Source organism: Salmo salar, chromosome ssa04, assembly GCF_905237065.1.
Source record: "Salmo salar chromosome ssa04, Ssal_v3.1, whole genome shotgun sequence".
Lineage (NCBI taxonomy): Eukaryota > Metazoa > Chordata > Actinopteri > Salmoniformes > Salmonidae > Salmo > Salmo salar.
Window position 1 is genome coordinate 68943343 of NC_059445.1, and position 14613 is coordinate 68957955.

Below are 14613 nucleotides of genomic sequence, written 5' to 3' on the forward strand. Positions count from 1 at the left end.
TGGGCTGTGCAAGGTTCAGATAATCCAACATTTTTCAAGTCCTATTTGCATCTTTGTTGTTTGTTTCTGGTTCCTCCCCTATGTCTGCGTATAAAAAGGGGATTAACATTTTTTGGCAACCGAAAATACTCCTGCCTTTCAGACCTAAATGTCAATACCATGACATTTGCTATCACAGACTGGAATATGTTCTGGGATTCTTCCGATGGCATTGAGGAGTACACCACATCAGTCACTGGCTTTATCAATAAGTGCATCGAGGACGTCGTCCCCACAGTGACTGTACGTACATACCTCAACCAGAAGCCATGGATTACAGGCAACATTCGCACTGAGCTGAAGGGTAGAGCTGCCGCTTTCAAGGTGTGGGACTCTAACCTGGAAGCTTACAAGAAATCCTGCTATGCCCTGCGACGAACCATCAAACAGGCAAAGCGTCAATACAGGGCTAAGATTGAATCAAACTACACCGGCTCTGACGCTCGTCTTATGTGGCAGGGCTTGCAAACTATTACAGACTACAAAGGGAAGCACAGCCGTGAGCTGCCCAGTGACACGAGCTAAATCACTTCTATGCTCGCTTCGAGGCAAGCAACACTGAGGCATGCATGAAAGCATCAGCTGTTCCGGACGACTGTGTGATCACACTCTCCATAGCCGACGTGAGTAAGACCTTTAAACAGGTCAACATACACAAGGCTGCAGGGCCAGATGGATTACCAAGACGTGTGATCCGGGCATGTGCTGACCAACTGGCAGGTGTCTTCACTGACATTTTCAACATGTCCCTGATTGAGTCTGTAATACCAACATGTTTCAAGCAGACCACCATAGTCCCTGTACCCAAGAACACAGAGGCAACCTGCCTAAATGACTACAGACCTGTAGCACTCACGTCCGTAGCCATGAAGTGCTTTGAAAGGTTGGTAATGGCTCACATCAACACCATTATCCCAGAAACCCTAGACCCACTCCAATTTGCATACCGCCCAAACAGATCCACAGATGATGCAATCTCTGTTGCACTCCACACTGCCCTTTCCCACCTGGACAAAAGGAACATTTATGTGAGAATGCTATTCATTGACTACAGCTCAGCATTCAACACCATAGTACCCTCAAAGCTCATCACTAAGCTAAGGATCCTGGGACTAAACACCTCCCTCTGCAACTGGATCCTGGACTTCCTGACGGGCCGCCCCCAGGTGGTGAGGGTAGGTAGCAACACATCTGTCACGCTGATCCTCAACACTGGAGCTCCCTAGGGGTGCGTGCTCAGTCCCCTCCTGTACTCCATGTTCACCCACGACTGCATGGCCAGGCACGACTCCAACACCATCATTAAGTTTGCAGACAACACAACAGTGGTAGACCTGATCACCAACAACGATGAGACAGCCTATAGGGAGGAGGTCAGAGACCTGACCGGGTGGTGCCAGAATAACAACAACGTAACCAAGAATAAGGAGATGATTGTGGACTACAGGAAAAGGAGGACCGAGCACACCCCCGTTCTCATCGACGGGGCTGTAGTGGAGCAGGTTGAGAGCTTCAAGTTCCTTGGTGTACACATCAACAACAAACTAGAATGATCCAAACACACCAAGACAGTCGTGAAGAGGGCACGACAAAGCTTATTTCCCCTCAGTAAACTAAAAAGATTTGGCATGGGTCCTGAGATCCTCAAAAGGTTCTACAGCTGACACATCGAGAGCATCCAGACTGGTTGCATCACTGCCTGGTACAGCAATTGCTCGGCCTCTGACTGCAAGGCACTACAGAGGGTAGTGTGTACGGCCCAGTGCATCACTGCCATCCAGGACCTCTACACCAAGCGGTGTCAGAGGAAGGCCCTAAAAATTGTCAAAGACCCCAGCCATTCCAGTCATAGACTGTTCTTTCTACTACCGCATGGCAAGCGGTGCCAAGTCTAGGACAAAAAGGCTTCTCAACAGTTTTTACACCAAGCCATAAGACTCCTGAACAGGTAATCAAATGGCTACACGGACTATTTGCATTGTGTGCCCCCCCCAACCCCACTTTTTACGCTGCTGCTACTCTCTGTTTATCATATATGCATAGTCACTTTAACTATACATTCATGTACAAACTACCTCAATTGGGCCGACCAACCAGTGCTCCCGCACATTGGCTAACCGGGCTATCTGCATTGTGTCCCACCGTCCGCCAACCCCTCTTTTACGCTACTGCTACTCTCTGTTCATCATATATGCATAGTCACTTTAACCATATCTACATGTACATACTACCTCAATCAGCCTGACTAACCGGTGTCTGTATGTAGCCTCGCTACTTTTATAGCCTCACTACTGTATATAGCCTGTCTTTTTACTGTTGTTTTATTTCTTTACTTAGCTATTGTTCACCTAACACCTTTTTTTGCACTATTGGTTAGAGCCTGTAAGTAAGCATTTCACTGTAAGGTCTACACCTGTTGTGTTTGGCGCATGTGACAAATAAACTTTGATTTGATTTGAAGACATTTATTTTTTCACTGGACAGTGAACAATCTGTGTCCAGTTGTTTGAGGCCTGCCCAAACAACTGGAATGCTCCCATCCCCTCCCCCACTCTGTGTACCCCATACATCTGCTTCTCTGGATGTTCTGCCATCACAGTGGGGGAAACAAGAGTCCCCCCTCCTCCTTCTTCTTGTCTTTTTTAACTCAAGCACTCCACAGTTTCCCATTATCTGCATCTCCACCTTAAGGACCAACCGGAGTGTTGTTTGAGTCATGATACTTGGTTGACTCAGAGGGAAGTCAACCCAACGGGCCTGGTAGACGAAGAGAAGAAAAGGACTTGTTCCTTGTTCAGATAACCTAGTCTTCCTTTTGTCTGCTCAGTCGACTGGAATGTTTGCCTCGGCTTTGAGTTCTACTGGGGTTTTTTAACAGTTGGCATAGCCATTGAGATGAAAATGAAGTCAGAGGAGCATTGGGACGGATGAGGGTACTAGGGTAGGATTCAGGTCTCATGGTGCCAGTGAAGGTCAGGGCAGGTCAGGTCAGCCCTCATAACAGACATAACACTTGATATAGTAGTAAGTTATGGGCTATCCTTATGCCACACGCCTAGTGGAGTTTTGGCAGCACTTTTACATGAAGGTGCCCTTACACCACACCTTTGTGACGTTTCTGTTGAAATGGATTTAGCTGAGAACAATAGCAATGCAAAGTTTGATCTTAGGGGATACTTTCACATAAGTAACAAGCATTGTAACAACCAGATTTGATATAGGTTAAAGATCCGTACTGCGGTCTGCTAGTTGAGTATGGCTGATATATTGTATCACAATATGTGAATGTATACAGTATACGGTTTACATTTCATATTTATCTCATCTCTTTTTTTTTCAGGATGTGAGGATTGTGCGAGCTCTGATCCTGGGGGAGCCGGAGCGTGGCCAGAACCAATACCAGGTGCTGTGCTTCATCTCACGGCTCAATCACCACCAGATCATCCACACTGAGTCCATGGCCCGCCACAGACAAGTGAGCTGCTGTAACAAACCACCACCTTCCCTCATAATCTGGGCCATCATTCCCATATAGGGTATAGGAGGTAACAAGGGACAGGTTTTGGATGTGGAGGAACAGTACCAATGGTGTTATTATAAGAGACATTGTGTCACAATAACATGTTATACAGATGTCGGATCTTAACTTGATCCTTCTTTTGTCGCAGAGAATTTCCCTGCTGCATCAGGAAATTCGAATGCGCCTTGTGAGTCTTTGAGATCAGGGCTTGCTATCAAAATAATTGTCTCTCTCGATCGCTCAAACGCTAGGCCTAAGTCCTATTACTGCAACATTCAAATGTACAAAAATGTATCTAAAATGCAGTCATACACATCAACAACTGTTGTTTTATATAGCTTAATAACACAAGATCGATATTGGCAACACTAGGCTATGACATACAAGTGTCCAGTGTATCCTAAGGTAAACATTTTGTTCAATTGTGGCCTGGGGTGGTCTAGCGGTTAGGGCCGCTGCCTTCAGAGCGCACATATAGGCCTTCCGTATCGCTGTTGATTCACTTCCGGCCCTTCTTCGCCCTTCTGGCACAAATAACTCAATCCCCCCCGATTGACTTGATTTAGTTACACATTTCAAATGTCTTGATAAGAAATGACCATACTAGACACTTTTGAATAACATACATAGGAAACGAATAAAATGATAACAGTAGGCTACACCAATATTAGTTTCCATTCGTACAAAGTGTCAGGTAATTGCCATAGTAGAGTTGCCGTGTTAAACAATGTTGACGTTTTATAGTTATGTCTATGTATAATTTGTCAATATAGTTCTGGTCTTTGGTGTGGATTGAAAGCTTGTATATAATGTGTCTTTAATATTTCATTTCGTAAAGCTGTCAAGATGTTTATGCATTTGAGCCTATCCATGGACAATTTCGTTGAGCTGAGATACTTTTCTTTGATGTGTAAATTATCAGACTATTCATTTTACTTCTTGAAAACATTTAAATAAATGCAACTAACTTGTGGGCCAAATGTAGGCTCAGGCTGGTCACTGGAGCCGCAGAGGGCTGCTTAGACAAGCACTGAAAATACTAGGAAGAATACTGATGATGCATAGGCGAGTCGTTTTAATTATTTTCCTCAAACCATAGCCCTAACCTTAACCAATCCGAATTAATGCCTAAACTTTGAGTTGTTTCGGTTTTAACCTTGTAACCACATGGAATTAGCCGTGTAACCATGTGGAATTAATGTGTCAAAAATAGACATCCATGAGTCAAAGGGCAGTGGGCCGGATTCAAACCCATGCCGACTCTGACATATGTGTGGCGGGGTCAGTGGCTGTAAACATTGGACCACATAGGCACTGAGGAAACCAATCATTTATTTTGCCTAGTGCTTGCCTTCAACAAATCATAAAACAATTGATAAAAAAAATAAATCCCGAATGAAAAATACAAATATGTAAATGTATAATAATCCAGATATGAATTAATACGAGACGTGCTATAGCCTTCATAAGGTATAAAGTAGGTACGGTGTGCATTGTATACAAACACCGCTTCCAGTTACCCCTTGGCGCCGATTCTAAATATTTCTTCATATATATTCAAATCCTCCTGCTGCAGGACTATTTTCCTCCTGCGACGAAAGGGGTCAAATTAAGATCCGACATCTGTTGGGCTAGTTTCCCTGACACAGATTAAGCCTCATCCTGGACTTTCAATAAAGTATCTTCATTGAGCATGTTTCTTTGTCGAGGACTACCAACCCATCATGTAGAAATGTAATTGTAGTAGGAAATTCAAATGTTTCCTACTGCACAATGTTATGTGAATTGTACATTTTTCTTTCTTTCTTTTTTACATGTACCACCAATCTGTTTTAACCCTAACATAAAAGTAGTGGAGCTTACTTCCATTGCTCAATTTATTATACTAGCACTACTAGTCCTTCTTTATAATATGGAGCTGTTCTGTGTTGGGATTCTACAGAAGAACCCAACTTGGTCCGCAGGGCAGAGGAGAGGTGTGAGGTGGAACACATCCACATGGACATGGTGGTGAACATGAGTCGTGCAGGGCACCTCAACACACTCATCCACAACGTGTGTAAGGAGGCACACAGGGGGTTTTATACCCGGACAGGCGACACCAATCATTGGCTGGATAAAGGTAAGTTTGGCTTCCATTCAGATGCTCTGTAAGTGTTTGGGTGTTTAAAGAAAGGAACCTCTTCATTCTATCTATCCTAGCTTTCATTACCATTGTGTTGTCTAAGGTTCCCTATGCTTTTGGATGTATGTCTGCACAGCCATAGAGTTCATTGCCATACATTTCAACAGACATTCCTTTATCGAAAGTCTCAAAGTCACAATTTCTCTCTCTCTCCAGGAATAGAGGCCATTGAATTTGAGTCCCTGCCCTAAACAGCAAACGCCCCTGGTCTGCAGCGATGCCCCTCCACTCTGGATCTGTGACAGCCCTGTGTCTGCAGCTATTGCCTGCGTCTGGGGTGGCTCCCATGCCTGCTCAAATACTGCCGCAGCCGCTTGGGCGTGGCTGGAAGGGCCAACCCCTATATGTGTGGCATCAGGAGCTGCAGCAAGGGCTACCGCTTCGACTACTACGTCCCCCATAGACAGCTCTACCCATGGGACGAGGAGACCTAAAGCAGCCTGTTTGGCTCCTGGTTCTTTCCTAGAAGGCATTTAGCCTACAGTGCATGTCTAGACTGATCAAGTCAGGGGATTCACGTACAGTTGAAGTTGGAAGTTTACATACACCTTAGCCAAATACATTTAACCTCAGTTTTCCACAATTCCTGACATTTAATTATTGTAAAGATTCCCGGTCTTAGGTCAGTTAGGATCACCACTTTATTTTAAGAATGTTAAAATACAGAATAATAGTGGAGAGAATTATATTTATTTCAGCTTTTATTTCTTTCATCACATTCCAATGGGTCAGAAGTGTACATACACTCAATTAGTATTTGGTAGCATTGCCTTTAAATTGTTTAACTTGGGTCAAACGTTTTGGGTAGCCTTCCACAAGCTTCCCACAATAAGTTGGGTGAATTTTGGCCCATTCTTCCTGACAGAGCTGGTGTAACTGAGTCAGGTTTGTAGGCCTCCTTGCTCGCACACGCTTTTTCAGTTCTGCCCACAAATCTTCTATAGGATTGAGGTTAGGGCTTTGTGATGGCCTCTTCAATACCTTGGCTTTGTTGTCCTTAAGCCATTTTGCCACAACTTTGGAAGTATGATTGGGATCATTGTCCATTTAGAAGACCAATTTGCGACCAAGCTTTAACTTCCTGACTGTTGTCTTGAGATGTTGCTTCAATATATCCACATCATTTCCCCTCCTCATGATGCCATCTATTTTGTGAAGTGCACCAGTCCCTCCTGTAGCAAAGCACCCCCACAACATGAAGCTGCCACCCCCATGCTTCACGGTTGGGATGGTGTTCTTCAGCTTGCAAGCGTCCCCCTTTTTCCTCTAAACATAACGACGGTCATTATGGCCAAACAGTTCAATTTTTGTTTCATCAGACCAGAGGACATTTCTCCAAAAAGTACGATCTTTGTCCCCATGTGCAGTTGCAAACCGTAGTCTGGCTTTTCTTATGGCGGTTTTGGAGCAGTGGCTTCTTCCTTGCTGAGCGACCTTTCAGGTTATGTCGATATAGGACTCATTTTACTGTGGATATAGATACTTTCACAAGGTCCTTTGCTGTTGTTCTGGGATTGATTTGCACTTTTCACACCAAAGTACGTTCATCTTTAGGAGACAGAACGCGTCTCCTTCCTGAGCGGTATGACGGCTGCGTGGTCCCATGGTATTTATAGTTGCTTACTATTGTTTGTACAGATGAACGTGGTACCTTCAGGCGTTTGGAAATTGCTCCCAAGGATGAACCAGACTTGTGGAGGTCTACAATTCTTTTTCTGAGGTCTTGGCTAATATCTTTTGATTTTCCCATGATGTCAAGCAAAAAGGCACTGAGTTTGAAGGTAGGCCTTGAAATACATCCACAGGTACACCTCCAATTGACTCAAATGATGTCAATTAGCTTATCAGAAGCTTCTAAAGCCATGACATCATTTTCTGGATTTTTCCAAGCTGTTTAAAGGCACAGTCAACTTAGTGTATGTAAACTTCTGACCCACTGTAATTGTGATACAGTGAATTATAAGTGAAATAATCTGTCTGTAAACAATTGTTGGAAAAATTACTTGTGTCATGCACAAAGTAGATGTCCTAACCGACTTGTCAAAACTATAGTTTATTAACAATATATTTGTGGAGTGGTTGAAAAACGAGTTTTAATGACTCCAACCTTAGTGTATGTAAACTTCCGACTTCAACTGTATGTGGCCTTGGAGTGAAGAAACAGACCTGCCTATTGCCGACATGTCTAACCGTGGAGTTAGAAATTTTCATTTACATAATTTCTTGTTGTGGGACAGAGGAGTGTCTCTTGACTTACCACCAAGGTGTTTGGATTCAACCTAGCATGCTAGCATGGATGAATGTTTTGACCAAAGATGGTGGATAAATTAAGATGTCTTACTGAGGCAGTTTACCATTGGAAAAAATTGTCAAGGTTCCTGTCTGTGTAAGTGTGTGTTCCCTCTCTCACGTGAGCATGCTTTCCTGCGTGAAACCAGTGGTTCTGGTCTACTTGTTGTCCCCTCCCCGCTCTTCCCACCCGCCCGACCAGAACATTTTTGCCAGTGAGATGTCTCGCCTCTGGGGCACCCCCTCTGCGGGGAAGGGGCAATAAGTACAGTAGCCCCACCCGACCCGAATAAATTAGGGAGTGGGGTGTCTCGTTTTCTCTACTGTCTCTGTTTTGACTTGGTGCCATCTGTTAAAGTGCTGTTCAGTGCCACCTAAGGGTGAGACTGTGAATGGAGGATCTGCTCAGAGAAAACAGACACTCTTTTATATAACACTTTGTTTTTACTTAACTGATCCAGTTTTTATTTAATTTAGTGATATTCTGTTAAAAAAATTGGATATTGAAACAGTCCAGTGTGTAACCAATATTCACACTCTTACCTTGGACATTACTCTCTTTGAAAAAAGGACTCCAAAAGGGTTTTTCGACTGTCCCCATAGGAGAACCCTTTTTAGTTCCAGGTAGAACCCTTTTGGGTTGCGTGTAGAACCCTCTGTAGAAAGGGTTCTACATGGAACCCCAAAAGGTTTCCATTTGGAACAGAAAAGGGTTCTTCAAAAGGTGCTGCTATGGGGACAGCCAAATAACTATTTTAGGTTCTAGATAGCATCTTTTTTTCTGAGTGTAGTGACCAATATTTGGCTGTATGGAAGGCTTTTGCCATTGCTGTCAAATGCATCAGCATGTAGCCTAATATCTGCCTTGCAACTTCAAATGCAGAAACTGACTTAAGTCAGGTTTATATTATAGATATAAGGAATAAAGTTGAGTTCACAGATTAACTGTGAGTACTGTTCTCTCATATTCGTGGTGGTATGAGATATTCATCAGGCAGCTTACATGTGGGAACCTTTCGCATCCAGTTATTTTTAAGCCTTTTTTATCCCTCTTTGATCAACAATATTTTCTCAGGTTTACCATCTTGTTGTGATAGACTGAAGAAAGAAACTAGTGGACTGAACTTTCTGTCGTCCTTATTGTGCCCTTATATGTCCAAAGTGCCAGTGATTAAGTTTGTACTGGATATTGCTGTTCCACATGTTATTAGTACATTATGCTAATTTTGTCCATCTATCTCGCTGAGGGATTAGATTTTACAAACAAAAGTTACCTAATGCATACACACAATAACAAAACATAAAACTTTATTTTTGAAATATGTAAACCATTGGTTGATGGTAAGTGCCTTACCTTTTCACTGTTTTATTTGATTTTAAAGTAATTCTATGGTTTAAAATGTTTTATGAAAAAAAATGCAGTTGAAGCTCACAATGTTTTCTAAAGGTGTCTAACTTTGACAAATTAAAATCCTAAATTGTCTTCATACTAATGCTTCTTCTATTGGGTATTGTCGTGTCTTTGGGCACCATTAACTGAAGACATGTTTATCAAAATAACTCCCTGTTATTATTATTACGCGATTAAACTGATTAATCGTTTAATTGTAATTAACTAGGAGATCGGGGCACCAAGGAAAATATTCAGATTACAAAGTTAGAATTTTCCTAATATAACTTTCCTATATTATAACAATATATATTATATTATAGTATCTGACCGATTATCTTCTGGTTTAAATGGTGTATTTTACCTCACGTCCGTCTCATTCCAAACGTCGTAAATTGTTGTATCTGCACAAACCCAGTCTTTACTAAATCATCCATACATCAACTGTCTTAAAATCATTTATTTACTAAACAAAGTAATTCACATAAAGCATACAAACAGTAGTTATCGTCACAAAGAATTGGTAGAGTAATGTGCCCTAGTGGGCTAAACCGGCATGGCGGCTTGTTAAACCAACAAGGGGGGGTCAGCTGAGAAGACCCTACAGAGTTGATAAATATTAACAATTGATATGCTAATCCTTTGCACATGAACGCTCACTTATTCGGGAACAATTGCAATCAATATATATTTACGCTCAGTGTGTCGTCGGGATCCTTGTTGGAAAGTTTTTGTCCTGTTGGAGAGTTTTGTCCGCGTTCTCTCTCCCTCGGTTAGAATGGATCTTTCAAAGCGACATTCATTAATGTCGTTATAGAATGAATGTTTCATCGGTCTTCGCATTCAATGATACCGAATTCTAGCTGCAGACTAGTACTTAATATCAAAGACTTGTTCTTATTCTGTATCGATAGTTTAACCACGTGGTATGGTAAAGTTCAGTAGAGGAATGTATGGTCAAACCTATTGGCCAACTCGTAATGGAGTGGAGGCCTGGTCTGAAGAAAGTAACCCTGGGTGGGGGTTTTATTCGGAATGACAGAAAAAGGCTGTCTCATGACGCCAGGTCTTGTCTGTGTCCCTGGGGGCGTGCCGATGACTGAGTTAAGCTTTGAACAGAAATACAATTCTATCACATTAACATCAGTACATAGCCTCTCAACATATTCCAAATAGCTTTAATCTTATTAAATCATTATATACAACCATTTAGATGCAAGTCCCATAGCTAAGGCTATTATATAAACCTTGTCTATTGTCTCCAATGGGTATCACAAAATTGTACCAAGCGGACCAGTTCGTACCTGGGTTCTTCACCGATCTTTTATACCTTCTTGTAACGCCCTGGCCATAGAGAGGGGTTTTTGTTCTTTATTTTGGTTAGGCCAGGGTGTTACATTGGGTGGGCGTTCTATGTTCCTTTTTCTATGTTTTTGTATTTCTTTGTTTTGGGCCGTGTGTGGCTCCCAATCAGGCACAGCTGAAGCTCGTTGTTGCTGATTGGGAGTCACACATAAGGAGCATGTTTTTCCTTTGGGTTTTGTGGGTAATTGTTTCTGTTGAGTGTTTTGCAACTGTCAGGACTGTTTGGCTGTCAGTTTGCTCATTTCTTGTTTTTGTATAGTGTTCACGTTGTTCAATTAAAATCATGATGAACACTAACTCCGCTGCACCTTGGTCTACTTCCACAGACAGCTGTTACACTTCTCCAGAACATAAATGTCATTCGGTTCCCCAATTCTGTGAGTTGGAAGAATTTCCTTTGTCTCTCTATGAAACCCCTCTCTGTCTCAACTGGACCAAGCGGCAGGACATTCTCCTTTAGAATTTTACGACCGCCTTCACAGGGCCTGGGTAGGGAGAGGTAGGTAGGGGGATGGTGCAAGGGGGAGTGGGTCAACTGTGCTCCCTGTTCCCAGAGAGAGGGCAACGTCATGACAGTATCATATTGCAAAGCTCATTAGATTTGTGGGTATATAAACATCATAATGCGCCATCTAAAACCCTGCTTTGGAAAACACTCCCCGTCTTCCAACTTGTCTTCATGGTAAAGATGCTGGTGCTTCCACACATTTGGGGTTCCTGAGTTAATTAAGCAATTAAAACATCCCATCATGCTTAGGGTCATGTATAAAAATACCATGGCTAGAAGAAGAGATCTCAGTGACTTTAAAATAGTAGTCTAATGTGTGTCTCAGTCACCAACACAATTGAACACTTATTGTCACGACTTCAGCTGAAGTCGGTTCCTCTCCTTGTTCGGGCGTCGCTCGGCGGTCAGCGTCGCCGGTCCACTAGCCATCGTCGATCCACTTTTCATTTTCCATTTGTTTTGTCTTTGTTTCTACACACCTGTTTTTCATTCCCCTAATTATTGTACATGTATTTAACCCTCTGTTTCCCCCAGGGTGTTGTGCGGGATTGTTTATTGTCATGTTCGGTAATGTTGGTGACTGGTTATTTCGACGGGTGCTGTTTCTTGCCCGTGCGTAAAAGTTGATGTTCGTGTGTCTGTGTTTGGGCAAGTGTATTGTTTTACCTTGCACCATTCGTTATTCTGAGTAAAGTTACGTTGCTCCCAATTCTCTGCTCTCCTGCACCTGACTGCATACACCAGCTACACCCACCATTCTGACACTTATGGTAGATTCTCCAGCGGTGTCTGAGAAATAGTGTTTTCTACCGCCATCAACAAAACACAAATTATGGAGTTTGTTGTGGAAGAATGGTGTTGCATCCCTCCAATAGAGTTCCAGACACTTATAGAATCTATGCCAAGGCACATTGAAGCTGTTCTGGTGGCTCATGGTGGCCCAACACCCTATTGAGACACTTTATGTTGGTTTTTCCTTTATTTTGGCAGTTACCTGTATGTTCCATCCATATAATGCACAAACATCCATTGTGGAGTTTAACTGCCCTCTGGTGAATACTGGACTGAAGGTTGCCTGACTAAATACATTTCGGAGAGTTAACAGCTATATAATAGCTTTAGCCTGTAGCTCAGTTAAATATAAACTATGCTGTTAAACTGACTTAAACAAACATTTCATATCTAGCAGTTTGATTAAAAACACCATTTGACCAGATTTGCCTACAACCACATTTTGTGGTCCACATATAGAAGTCATTTTGTGGGGGAAAACTCATTCTGATTGGCTGGGCCTGGCTCCCCAGTGGGTGGGTCGGGCTTCCAAGTGCACTCTCAGGCCCACCCATGTCTGCGCCAGTGGTGTAAAGTACTTAAGTAAAACTACTTAGGTCGTTTTTTTGGGGTACATGTACTTTACTTTACTATTATTATATTTGACTACTTTTATCTTTACTTCAATACATTCCTAATGAAAATATTGTACTTTTTACTCCATACATTGTCCATGACACCCAAAAGTACTCGTTATATTTTGAATGCTTAGCAGGACATGGAAATTGTAGTTTTTGTAGGCTCAGGCTGATCACTGGAGCCGGAGCGCGCTGCTTAGACAAGCACTGAGAATACTAGGAAGAATACTGATGATACAAACCGTAGGCGAGCCGTTTTTTATTATTTACCCCAACTATAGCCCTAACCTTAACCACTTGGAATTAATGCCTAAACTGTAAACCTTTGAGTTGTTTCTGTTTTAGCCCTGTAACCACACGGAATTAATGCTTCAAAATAGACATCTGTGAGTCAAAGAGCAGTGGGCTGAATTCAAACCCATGCCGACTCTAACCTATGTGTGCCGGGGTCAGTGGCTGTAAAACCTGGACCGCATAGGCACTGAGGAAACCAATCATTTATTCTGCCTAGTGCTTGCCTCCAGGACCTCCACATCCGGCTTCTTCACGTGCGGGATCATCTGCTACCAGCCACCCGGACAGCTAATGAAAAGCACCATTTGACCAGATTTACATTTTGTGGTCCACATATAGAAAAACTAATTTCTTCCCCTCCCCAGTGGGTGGGCCTGGCTCCCAAGTGGGTGGGCTCCCACCCCCACCCATGGCTGCGCCCCTTCCCAGTCATGTGAAATCCATAGATTAGGGCCTAATTAATTAATTTAAATTGACTGATTTCCTTATATCAACTGTAACTCGGTAAAATTGCTGAACTTGTTGCATTTTGCGTACTGTCTACCTGTGCCCTAAAAACATACTTCCTGTTTCCTAACAATATTTTTGTTTGATCAGTGTCTATGAACTTGAAGTGGACAACAAGAATATATTAGCCTAAATAAAACATTTTGCATCACTTGTCTTTCTATCATAGACTCACGGTTTTACTTTTCAATCGTAATTATTGGTTGTGCCGAAATAGGCTTTTATTTATTTATTTTATTTTGGAATTGACCATATATGGTAAATTCGCCTATGGTATGTGCATGCACATGTGTATGTTTGTCTTTCTGTGGGAACAAAGGGTGAAGGAGCGTATCCAATGGCATGAAAGACAGTTGAAGATGCTGTTTCAACAAGCCAACCAAAGAGAGGAGTAATCAGCTGTTTACTCAGTCATCTGTGCCATTCTCCCTCTGGACATAAATATTGTCTTTATGTGTCTTAAGTTTGACCAACTTCATTTGCATAAAGGTCTTTGTGTCCCATGCCTTCTTTTCTTTATGCTTAGATGTCATTCAGGCAGACAGACCTGTGGTTGTTGCATCATCTCAAAACATGCTAGCACAATGTTTTGTAGTGAATAGAAACAGATGAGAATGCACTTGAACCAAACCTGTCATCATGGTTTATACATTAATAAAATGTTATAAATGCTTATGAATGCTTGTAATGCTTGTAAATGCACATGTTTAGAAAGGTTTACAAATAATGAAATACAAATGTATTGATTATTAAATAAAGCTGATTCGTGAAAGGTACTATAAAGTTTTGTCCCCATTTTGGCGGTCTGCCCATTTTGTCTGCTCATTGGTAGATTTCAATCTTGTTCCACAGTAACAAATAACTATGATGTAAAGCTTATTATTCTCTCCACAATTTGTCCTGATTTGATGCTAAGTTATTATGGCAACATGCTGTCCGCTTATTCATTTCTTTATACAAACACATACACTGAAAAGCAACTTTTCGAAGTTCGCAATCAATCCATTGTTGTTTTATGCAAAAATAAAACGAGACTGGATAGGACACACCGAGAGACGTATGCAAATACCTCTCTATCTGCCTGTGTGGGGTACTGAAAAAGGTGCA

At 42.2% G+C, this 14613-nt stretch overlaps 1 long non-coding RNA gene across 1 annotated transcript; it reads left to right on the top strand.

The window, feature by feature from the left end:
- The first annotated feature begins 3384 nt into the window (after positions 1–3384).
- Positions 3385–6326, top strand: LOC106603757 (uncharacterized). Its single transcript, XR_001328496.2, has 3 exons — positions 3385–3514; positions 5502–5681; positions 5901–6326. It is a non-coding gene; the product is annotated as an uncharacterized lncRNA (long non-coding RNA).
- Positions 6327–14613: the final 8287 nt, after the last annotated feature.